Here is an 11,946-nt window from a genome sequence, read left to right on the forward strand (position 1 = left end):
TTGCTACACAATAAACTAGCTTTATATTCAAATTTGTATATGATTTGTATCTCTAATGCCTCTCCTTATTATAATGAAATGTAATAAATCTGAATCTCTGAAATGTCGTGTTCTATTGTTATTTTAAGCGTTCATGGTATCCTGTAGGTGGGACTGTTGCCCCTCAAATTACTGTAATGTACGTCGCTCTGGATAAGAGCGTCTGCTAAATGACTAAAATGTAAAAATGTATATTTCTGCGAGATTCTCTTTGAGATTAGTTCTATGCACTTCTTTTATATAAGTAGAAAGTGCCCTTAGTACTACTTTTGGGACATATTTAAGAATTGTGTCTCTGCCATTCTCCCTCAAGTGAAAAATGTTAGCTCAATTCACCAGGACAACCAATGCCTAATGCCGTCTACTAATGAAATAGCATTTCCCATGTAATGGCTGCAGCAACCTTCGAATCAAGTGCTATACTCTGTTCAACACTACTCCTACTTCATTCTGTCTGCGGGACATTCCAGCACAGGAGAAGTAAAGGAAACGGACCAAAGACATGTCATCACGTGATGTCATCAGTCTAAGCCAACAGGGATTCCAGAACCTCCCATAGCCTCTGGCTTCATTCCATCACCCTGATCACCTGACCACAATCACGCTCCAACAGGATTATTCTTATTTCCTTGTGATGCAGGAATTCTCTCTCGAAGGAGGAGGGAGAGTTCCCCATCACAAGATCGGCATGAGGGGGTTTTACACAAGCCCAACGGTGTATTTATTGAGGATCAAATGGGTTCGGCTGGGGACGAGGAGCACAGAGCGATGGGTCTGTAGCCAGTCCTTGAATCAAATCACTGACCGATTTTTGAGTGTGAGTTTACGCATAGCAGAATTAAACACTGACACACACTGTAGTACTACACACACACAGTGGAAAATAGTGCCATGCCATATTAATTTCAGCTGACTGCTTTATGGTGGTCTGTTAGTTTGGGCTTATGTGCACATGCTTTCATTTAATCACTTTGAGAGCCTTCCTTTCGCTCTTTTACAGGACATATCTGAGTGGTTTTCGGTCCTGTGGACTAGTAATTCTATTTATATGATCTTGATGAGTGGGTGACCTTGTTAGTGTGGTGATCCTGGGTCTCTGTGACAAACTGGTCGATAGCGGTGGAGTTCCCCTCACAGCAGCCAGGCAGACCTAGCCTACATAATGCTGTTATATAACTGCCTGGCTGGGGGAACACACCATGCCATGACTCTGTCTGGGGCCTCCACTGTGGTGCGGTAGAGGACAGAATCCGGGAAAGGTCTGTTGTATAAACCAGTTAGGATCATGCTCTCACTGGGGATGAGCACTCCCACTGTGCGTCTGGATACCTCCTGTAGGTTCAGGTGAACACAGGTAGAGGGAAAATGTATATTCTTGAGCAGGGCTGTACAATCCAGTTCCTGGAGAGCTACCGTTTTGTAGGTTTTCACCAGAACCCTAATCTAGCACACCTGATTCAAAAAAATGTTGCTGCTTGATGAGCTGAACCAGGTTAGGTACAACTGGCGTTGGAGCAAAAACCTACAGGTCGGTAGCTTTCCAGGAACAGGTTTGGAGATTCCTGTTCTAGTGAGCTACTGGCTGTGCAGGCTTTTTCTTCAGCCCTGCTCTGACACTCCAGATTCAGTTACTCAAGGTCATCGATCTATTACTATAGATTAGAATCAAGTGTGTAGTAGGGTCAGACCAGATTCATGCAGGAGGGAGGATAGCTACTAGCGTCCCAGGAGGATTGCTTGGCAACTCTCTGGTATAGAATATAACCTGGCAACTCTCAGTATAGAGAGCTACTGTCAGGTTATAATCTATACCAGTGGGTTGGCAGGTTAACCTGGCAGCTCTAAGTATGTAACCTAGCAACTCTGGCATAGTATATAACCTGGCAACTCTCTGGTACACAGTGCTTTCAGAAATTATTCAGACCCCTTGACTTTTTCCACATTTTGTTACAGCATTATTCTAAATAAAATCAGAAATACCTTATTTACATAAGTATTCAGACCCTTCGCTATAAGACTTGGTCAGGGAGGTGACCAAGAACCCGATGGCTACTCTGACAGAGCTCCAGAGTTCCTCTGTGGAGATGGGAAAACCTTCCAGAAGGAAAATCATCTCTGCAGCACTACACCAATCGGGCCTTTTAAGGTAGTGGCCAGACAGAAGCCACCCCTCAGTAAAAGGCACATTGCAGCCTGCTTGGAGTTTGCCAAAGGGCAAATAAAGGACTCTCAGACCCTGAGAAACAAGATTCTCTGGTCTGATGAAACCAAGATTTTATTATTTGTCGTGAATGCCAAGTCTGGAGGAAACCTGGCACTATCAATATGGTGAAGCATGGTGGTGGCAGCATCATGCTATGAGGATGTTTTTCAGTGGCTGGGACTGGGAGACGAGTCAGGATCGAGGGAAAGAGTAACAGAGCAAAGTACAGAGAGATCCTTGATGAAACCTGCTCCAGAGCACTCGATCTCAGACTGGCGCGAAAGTTCACCTTCCAACAGGACAATGACCCTAAGCACACAGTCAAGACAATGCAGGAGTAGCTTCGGGACAAGTCTCTGAATGTCCTTGACTGACCCAGCCAGAACCCGGACTTGAACCCGATTGGAGAGACCTGAAAATAGCTGTGCAGCGATGCTCCCCATCCAACCTGACAGAGCTTGAGAGGATTTGCAGAGAAGAATGGGAGAAACTCCCCAAATACAGGTGTGCCAAGCTTGTATGGTCATAACCAAGAAGACTCGGCTGTAATCGCTGCCAAAGGTGCTTCAACAAAGTACTGAGTAAAGGGTGTGAATACTTATGTGAAATTTCTGCTTTTTATTTTAAATACGTTAGCAAAACTTACTAAAAACCTGTTTTTGTTTTGTCTTGATTGGGTATTGGGTGTAGATTTGATGAAGGTGGAAAAAACTATTTTATCCATTTTTGAAAAAGGCTATAATGTAACAAAATGTGGAAAAAGTCTAAATGTTCTGAATACTTCCCGAATGCACTATAGGATATAAACGGGCAACTCTCAGGTATAGAATATAACCTGGTAACTCTCTCGTATAGAGTAGTATATAACCTGACAACTCTGGTATAGAATATCACCTGGCAACTCTCTTGTATAGTATACAACCTGCCAACAATCAAGGTATAGTGTATAACCTGGRAATTCTCTGGTATAGAATATAACCTGGTACCTCTCTGGTATAGTATACAACCTGGCACCTCCCTGGTATAGAATATAACCTGGCACCTCCCTGGTAGAAAATATATACAGTTGAAGTTGGAAGTTTACATACACCTTAGCCAAATACATTTAAACTAAGTTTTTCACAATTCCTGACATTTAACCTGAGTAAAACTTCCCTGTCTTAGGTCAGTTAGGATCACCACTTTATTTTAAGAATGTGAAATGTCAGAATAATAGAGAGTGATTTATTTCAGATTTTATTTATTTCATCACATTCCCAGTGGGTCAGAAGTTGCACCAGTCCCTCCTGCAGAAAAGCACCCCCACAACATGATGCTGCCACCCCCGTGCTTCACAGTTGGTATGGTGTTCTTCGGCTTGCAAGCATCCCCCCTTTTTCCTCCAGACATAACGATGGTCATTATGGTCAAACAGTTCTATTTTTGTTTAATCAGACCAGAGGACATTTCTCCAAAAAGTACAATCTTTGTCCCCATGTGTAGTTGTAAACCGTAGTCTGGCTTTTTTATGGCGGTTTTGGAGCAGTGGCTTCTTCCTTACTGAGCGGCCTTTCAGGTTATGTCGATATAGGACTCGTTTTACTGTGGATATAGATACTTTTTTATCTGTTTCCTCCAGCATCTTCACAAGGTCCTTTGCTGTTGTTCTGGGATTGATTTGCACTTTTCACACCAAAGTACGCTCATTTCTAGGAGACAGAACGCGTCTCCTTCCTGATTGGTATGACGGCTGCGTGGTCCCATGGTGTTTATACTTGCGTACTATTGTTTGCACAGATGAACATGGTACCTTCAGGCATTTGTAAAATGCTCCCAAGGATGAGTCAGACTTGTGGAGGTCTACAATTGTTTTCTGAGGTCTTGGCTGATTTCTTTAGATTTTACCATGTCAAGCACAGAGGCACTGAATTTGAAGGTAGGCCTTGAAATACATCCACAGGTACATCTCCAATTGACTGAGGCTAATTGACATAATTTATCAGAAGCTTCTAAAGCCATGACATCATTTTCTGGAATTTTCCAAGCTGTTTAAAGGCACAGTCAACTTAGTGTATGTAAACTTCTGACCCACTGGAATTGTGATACAGTGAATTATAAGTGAAATAATCTGTCTGTAAACAATTGTTGGAAAAATTACTTGTGTCATGCACAAAGTAGATGTCCTAACTGACTTGCCAAAACTATATTTTGTTAACAAGAAATTTGTGGAGTGTTGAAAAACTAGTTTTAATGACTCCAACCTAAGTGTATGTAAGCTTCCGACTTCAACTGTATGTTACTAACAAATGATAGGGAAGATTCCCTTGTGGGCTAAGCCGATATGGTGGCTTGGTGGGCAAAGGGAAGTGTGTGTGGACTGAGCGAGAGCGGGAAAGACCAGAGGGATCACACAGTACTACTATAATTATATTAATTGAAATGCTAATCCTTTGCACATGAACACTCACTCATTCGGGAATAATTGCAATCAATATTAATATTTACGCCCATGTGTCGTGATCTTTTCTGTTGGAATCCGGTCCGTCTGCTGGAGAGTCAGTTCATCCGCATCTCTTTCTCTCTCTCTCCGCTTCCCTGAAGATCAAAGTCTTTCGTGGTTAGAATGGATACCATTCAGAAATGTTACCATAGAATAGATGTTTCGGTGGTTGTCGGTCTTTGCATCCCAGGTTTACATCATTTCTAGCTGCAGACTAGTAATTAGTATCTTAGATTTCCCCTTATTCTGTAGGGATCGATAGTCTCAGAGTTTAACCATTTCCAGCCGTGTAGCCAATGCTCCACGTGGTATGGTTAGGAATTCAATAACTATTCGCAATCACAGATTACGCTGTGGGTTTGCTTAGTCTTGGTACTCAAACCTGTGCCACCTCCGCTTACACCGAGATATGCGTGGTCTGAAGAGGATTTCCCTCAGAAGGGTGTTTTATTCGTAACAGTAGAACAAGCAGTTCTATGACGCCTGATCATGTCTGTGCTCACAGGAACAGGCCAATGACTTAGTTAAACTTTAAAGGGAATACAATTCTCTCACATTAAAGGTTTAACATCACATTACATCATTTCACAAATAGTTTCATCTTTACTCATTCATTTTATACAATAATTAGATGCAAACCTCATAACGGAGGCACCTGTATAAACAGAGTTACGGTAATGTGGCTGTATTGTCTTTCACGAGGCCACAAAACTTAAACAAAATGGACCGGGTCGTAGCTGGCTTCTCAACCGACTGTTTACACATTCTCTACAACATGGATATTGTTCAGTTCTCAAATTCTGTGATGTAGTAGAAGTTCCTTTGTTCTACTGTGAAACTCTCTCTTTCTATACTGCATGGCCAGGTCGAGAAATTCTCCGCCAGGAATTTACGACCTGAGATAACAGAACCTGGGTGTAGAGTGAGAGAGAGCGGGGGAAGCCACGATCTATATCCAGAAAGGGCCACGTCATGACACCTGTTAATTCACTGGTATAGAATACAACCTGGCAACTCTCTGGTATAGAATATAACCTGGCAACTTTCAGTATATAACCTGGCAACTCTCTGGTATTAAATCTGACCTGGCACCTCTTTGGTATAGAATATAACCTGGAAATTTTGGTATAGAATACAACATGGCAACTCTCTGGTATAGAATAAACCTGGCAACTTTCAGAATTATAACCTGGCAATTCTCTGGTATAGAGTATAACGTGCCAACTCTCTGGTATAGTATACAACCTGCCAACTCTCTGGTATAGAGTAAAACCTGGCAACTCTCTGGTATAGAGTATAACGTGCCAACTCTCTGGTATAGTATACAACCTGACAACTCTCTGGTATAGAATAAAACCTGGCAACTGTATGGTATAGAATAAAACATGGCAACTCTCTGGTATAGAATAAAACCTGGCAACTTTCAGTATATAACCTGGCAACTCTCTGGTATAGAATATAACGTGCCAACTCTCTGGTATAGAATATAATGTGCAAACTCTATGGTATAGTATACAACGTGCCAACTCTCTGGTATAGAATATAACCTGGCAACTTTCAGAATATAACCTGGCAACTCTCTGGTTTAGTATAAAACCTGGCACGTCTCTGGTATAGAATATAACCTGGCAACTCTGGTATAGAATACAACATGGCAACTCTCTGGTATAGAATATAACCTGGCAACTCTCTGGTATAGAATTTAACATGGCAACTCTCTGGTATAGAATATAACCTGGCAACTCTCAGGTAGAGAAAATAACCTGGCAACTCTCAGTATATAACCAGGCAACTCCCTTGTAGAGAATATAACCTGGCAACTCCCTGGTATAGAATACATCTGGCAATTTTCAGAAAATAACTGGCAACTCTGGTATAGAATATAACCTGGCAACTCTCTGGAAGAGAATATAACCCGGCAACTTTCAGTATAAAACCTGGCAACTCTGGTATAACATATAACCTTGCAACTCTCTGGTAATGAATATAACCTGGCAACTCTGTGGTATAGAATAAAACCTGGCAACTCTCTGGTATAGAATATAACCTGGCAACTATCAATATATATCCTGGCAACTCACTGGTAGAGAACGTAACCTGGCAACTCCCTGGTAGAGAATATAACCTGGCAACTTTCTGGTATAGAATAAACCTGGCAACTTTCAGAATATAACCTGGCAACTCTCTTGTGTAGTATATAACCTGGCAACTCTCTGGTATATAGAACATAACCTGCCAACTTTCAGTAATACCTGGCAACTTTCAGTATATAACCTGTTAACTCTCTGGTATAGTATATAACCTGGCAACTCTCTGGTACAGAATATAACCTGGCAACTCTCTGGTACAGAATGTAACCTGGCAACTCTCTGGTACAGAATGTAACCTAGCAACCTGTGTAGAAAAACAAGCTAAATGTTGAGCAATTAACTACTGAAGGCTTTAATGGGAAGTCTCAGAGGTCTTTGGCAGCTATTTCAGCTGTGAGTCTTGCTTGGTAAGTCTCTGAAAGTTTACACACCATGTCCCATTCTTTAAAATATTCCTCAAGTTCTTTAAAATTCTTTGTGGATCATTGCTAGACAACCATTTTCAGGTCGAGCCATTTATTTTTAAGTCAAAACTAACTCGGCCTCTCAGGAACATTCACTGTCTTCTTGGTAAGCAACTCCAGCGTAGATTTGGCCTTGTGTTTTAGGTTATTATCCTTCTGAAAGGTGAATTAATCTCCCAGTTTCTGGCGGAAAGCAGACTACCAGGTTTTCCTCTAGGATTTTGCCTGTGCTTAGCTCCATTCCATTTATTTTTTATCCTGAAAAACTCCCCAGTCCTTAACCATTACAAGCATACACATTACATGATGCAGCCACCACTATGCTTGAAAATATGGAGAGTGGTACTCCAGTAATGTGTTGCATTGGATTTGCCCAAAACAACCTTTTATTCAGGACAAAAAGTTAATTGCTTTGCCACATTTTTTGCAGTATTACTTTAGTGCCTTGTTGCAAACAGGATGCATGTTTTGGAATATTTTTGTTCTGTACAGGCTTCCTTCTTTTCAGTCTGTGATTTAGGATAGTATTGTGGAGTAACTACAATGTTGTTGATCCATCCTCAGTTTTCTCCTATCACAGCCATTAAACTAACTGTTTTAAAGTCACCATTGGCCTCATGGTGAAATCCCTGAGGGGTTTCCTTCCTCTCCGGCAACTGAATTAGGAAGGACGCCTGTATCTTTGCAGTGACTGGGTGTATTTATACACCATCTAAAGTGTATTATTAGTATCTCTGTGTGGGGTAAAGAGATTAGYTAGTCCTCAAAAAAATTATGTCAAACACTTATTGCACACCGAGAGTCCGTGCAACTTATTATGTGACTTGCTAAGCACATTTTTACTCCTGAACTTATTTAGGCTTGACATTTCAGCTTTTTACTTAAAAAAAAAAAGAATTTGTAAACATTTCGAAAAACATAACACTTTGACATTATGAGGTATTGTGTGTAGGCCAGTGACAAAAAAAATACAAAATTCAGGCTGTAACACACAATGTGGACAAAGTCAAGTGGTGTGAAAACTTTCTGAAGGCGCTGTGATAATACTTTAGGTCCAGACTTATATATTTGATTCAGACAATACAATAATAATATAGGGAACCTCTTCACATTCTGATGTATGATCATCAAGTAATTAAGGGTTCAAGCTGCGAGAAACCCTATTGTATTTGTTGGCAGTCATTATTAATATTACATAGTAATTATTTAATTAGGGTACAGAAAAGTAATTCAACATTTATTTACATTGTCTATRGTGTTACACTGTAACATAACTAATTTATACAGTAATTTTGGCTTTCAACAGTAAACTCAAACGTTTAACTACATAATACTGTAAATGATGGTGCATTGTGGGAAAATGTATGTATTTTAATAGTATAATAGTCAATTTTAAGATATTGTACTGTCATTACACAGTACTTGCTTTGAGACTGTATGTATATTACAGTAGCAATACTGTAATATGAAATACAGAATTGTACTTGCCACTAAGCTGCCTGTCAAATTCATGGCAACCCCTTTACAATGTAGGCCTGCTATTATCCATTGTCTCTGTCACTCACCAGGATTTGTTCAAACGGAGATTATATGAAATATATAATATCATAGGCCTATTTAAAACTACATTGAAGGCTAATACCATACCAGAGCCTTTAATGAGAAACAAAAGGCATAGGCCTGTTTCTCCACTGTAGTGACTACAGTATGCCACTGCCAGCACTGCAAGTTGTTAAAGTGGGCGGAGTATTTCTCTGGTCTCGTGAGTGCTAGTGCGGTGCGCTGGAACTGCGTGGATCGAACCAGCATGTTTTTCGCGAGGACCAGCTGTGTGTGTGGGACATTGGCGCACGCTGCTGTGTGAAATCGCAGCATCAGTTTGAAAAGGGACAATGAGGAGAGAAGAGGGGACCATCCATCCCTATCCCGCCAGCGTCAAGAAAAATAACACTTATCAACCTGGGGCAGTCCGTTTACATGGTAGGATAGATTCTGAGAAAGTCTGCTCTGTTTCCGAATAGCCTACATGGCTTAAACAGTGCAGCTATGTTGACAGGTAGCACATTTACATTTTAGCATCTGGCTTTATTACCATAATTTTGCATACCGGTATGCCCCTGGCTGATAAGCCTCTGTGGAGGAGACACGGCAACTGCACTGCAACGAAGTGAAGTTCACTACCAGCGGCTCTGCAGGTACAGTAATGCTAGATACATTGTATCATTATTTGAAACCTTCAAGAGCTCACTAGCTACAGTAACTGTTTTTCACAGGAGATGATGATAGGTTATTGTGCGTTCTCGCGCGTTGCAGGTCGCGTGCATAAAACCTTCTATCCAACAAAACAGCGAACTATGAAAAATGTGTTATGTTTTTGTGTATGAAGCAGAATGCATTGTGAAAATCGTGGATTGCGTGTTGTGTGCATGTGTAGCTACTAGTTTATACCTACTGCCTCTGTTTTGTACAGTATTGGGTCCATTCCAAGGCTTGGTTTGTCATTGTTCAAGTGTAATAGGTAGATATGAGAAAAGGAAGAGCGAAACCAGTGTTTCAGCTTGCCAACCACACAGTCGCCAGGCTACATTATGCAGATAGGAAACGGAACAACACGCGATCGGACGGCCATGTGTTTTTATTTTTTTTATCAGCCATTATTTTACAGTAGCCTAGGCTATTGACTCATCAATAAAATAACGGAAATAATTATGTATGAATAAGAAAATCCTCTAGTTGTGTTTGTCTTACAAAGACATCTTGGTCAAATATTATGCCATTTGCTTTTTCGAATAATTTGTCATTCGATTAGGTCATGCTGTTGCCAACGTGCATCTCACTAATGTGAGTCGCTCTCTCAGGAATGCAAGAGCCCTCAATCCCACATCAGCATCCACAGGACAGGGATGCCATGCCTCCTTTTCTCCTCCAATCTCCGAAAGCGAGAATAGGGAAATTAATTTACAACATAAAATGGATGTCAAATAACGTAGGCCTATTTCATAACCATTTTAGAATAGCCGGAAATGTAGTGGTCATTCTGCAGAGCATGCCCTATGAATTGACTTATTCTGTGCATGGAATTCTAACCTGCTAGAATTCAATGTGACTGACTACGGCAGAGAGAGCATCCCGTACAGTCCGCGGGAATGTCAGCCGCACACGAAATCATATCGTTATCAATAAATATTAGCATACAATATCCCCATTGCTCGGCTCAGATTGCGGCTCGTTTGTGTTTAATATTATGTCACTGCGGATATACTGAAGCATGCAATYTCAGTAGTCAATATCTATCCACTGTGCCTGTCTGTCTGCACAGATCCGAACCCTATTCATCAAATTCTACTCTATTCGCCAAGTAAATTGTCAGAAAATGACATTGGTAAGAATTAGATCGCCTATATTAGACTCCAGCCGCGTAGGTTTCTTGGAATGAACGATGGCGTAACGCTGCCGCACCGCAGTCAGTGGCACTGTTGTGGACGACACTGCTGCGTCCATCCATGCGCCCCGGTGACGCTTTCTGTGACGCTTTCTCCATTCTCTAGCACGCACATAGCCTTCTGTTTGTTGCAAGCACATCTTTCTTTGTGAAATACGGATACATATTGTCCCGCGATGTATTTGTTAATAGTGCATTATAAGAAGTATTACCCATGTGACAGTTGGAGTCCATCAACAGCTCAAGAGTGCTTCGATTTCCAATACCACGCGCCCCTATAGTATTAACTATCATCTTGCGTGTAATCAAGACGATGGACTGTCGTAAAGACAGAGGGCATTTCAGGCCAAGCTGTTGAAATGTCGATTTTAGACACTTCAGAAATGTTTTTTGTTGTTTTGAATTTATAGAGAGAACAATACATATGTGTGCCATATCGTAGTGTATTTTATTGATGCAAATATGATTTCCAAAATAATAGGCCTTGGACACTAGATGGTTCCCAATTATTCAAACTCAACACCAAAACATTGTTTTCTTCATCAAAGCTTTTTTTGTTTTGGCATTGAAGCTTTTTTGACCAGTTTTTACTTGTTCAGTTTTTGTAGTTTTTTTTAATCCTCTTAAGTTGTGTAGTAAAAGTGTTCATGCAAGTACATTGTGTTYCATTCCATGTCTAAAATGTGCTGTATAAATAAAGCTTGATTTMATTTAGTTGGTTTAGCTGTTGCTGGTATTTAACTGCTACAGTATTTAAAGTTGACGATTTAGGGCCAGGAATCTGGTGCCCCCAAACTGATCAGTCCTGACATCCCATGGCACCTAATGCTGTGCAGCAGGGTGATTGGGTGTCAGTTTGGCATGCAGAGGGAGGAGAGAGAGGGCACACAGTCTCACTCCCTGTGAGACTGTGCTTTGCTGTGGAAAGGTGGGATGTTTGGCATTCTTCTGACTGTGTGTGTGTGACTTCATAGAGGGAATTTCCCCCGTGGCTTCATGGAGAGCCCAGTGGTAACATTATGATTTATTTTCTCCAAGGCGTCCCTCCTCCTTACTCTTAGACATATAATAGCAGGAATAGGTGTGTGTGTGTGTGTGTGTGTGTGTGTGTTGGGGTGGTAGATGTCTAGTCTCCCTTATGGCTCTAATCTGATAGTAGTAGTGGGGTGGTAGATGTCTAGTCTCCTTTATGGCTCTAATCTGATAGTGGTAGATGTCTAGTCTCCTTT

The 11,946-nt window shown here is 41.1% G+C and overlaps 1 protein-coding gene across 2 annotated transcripts in view; it reads left to right on the plus strand.

Annotated features, from left to right (window-relative positions):
- Window positions 1–9,063: 9,063 nt before the first annotated feature.
- The window catches only part of LOC111954812 (transcription factor HIVEP3-like), a 40,923-nt gene continuing 38,040 nt past the window's right edge, over window positions 9,064–11,946 (plus strand). For both annotated transcript variants that reach the window (XR_011474418.1, XM_023974720.3), the window contains exon 1: window positions 9,064–9,470. The gene's annotated coding sequence lies outside the window, so the exon portion shown is untranslated. The remainder of the gene's footprint in view (window positions 9,471–11,946) is intronic.

Source organism: Salvelinus sp. IW2-2015, linkage group LG30, assembly GCF_002910315.2.
Source record: "Salvelinus sp. IW2-2015 linkage group LG30, ASM291031v2, whole genome shotgun sequence".
Classification (NCBI taxonomy): domain Eukaryota; kingdom Metazoa; phylum Chordata; class Actinopteri; order Salmoniformes; family Salmonidae; genus Salvelinus; species Salvelinus sp. IW2-2015.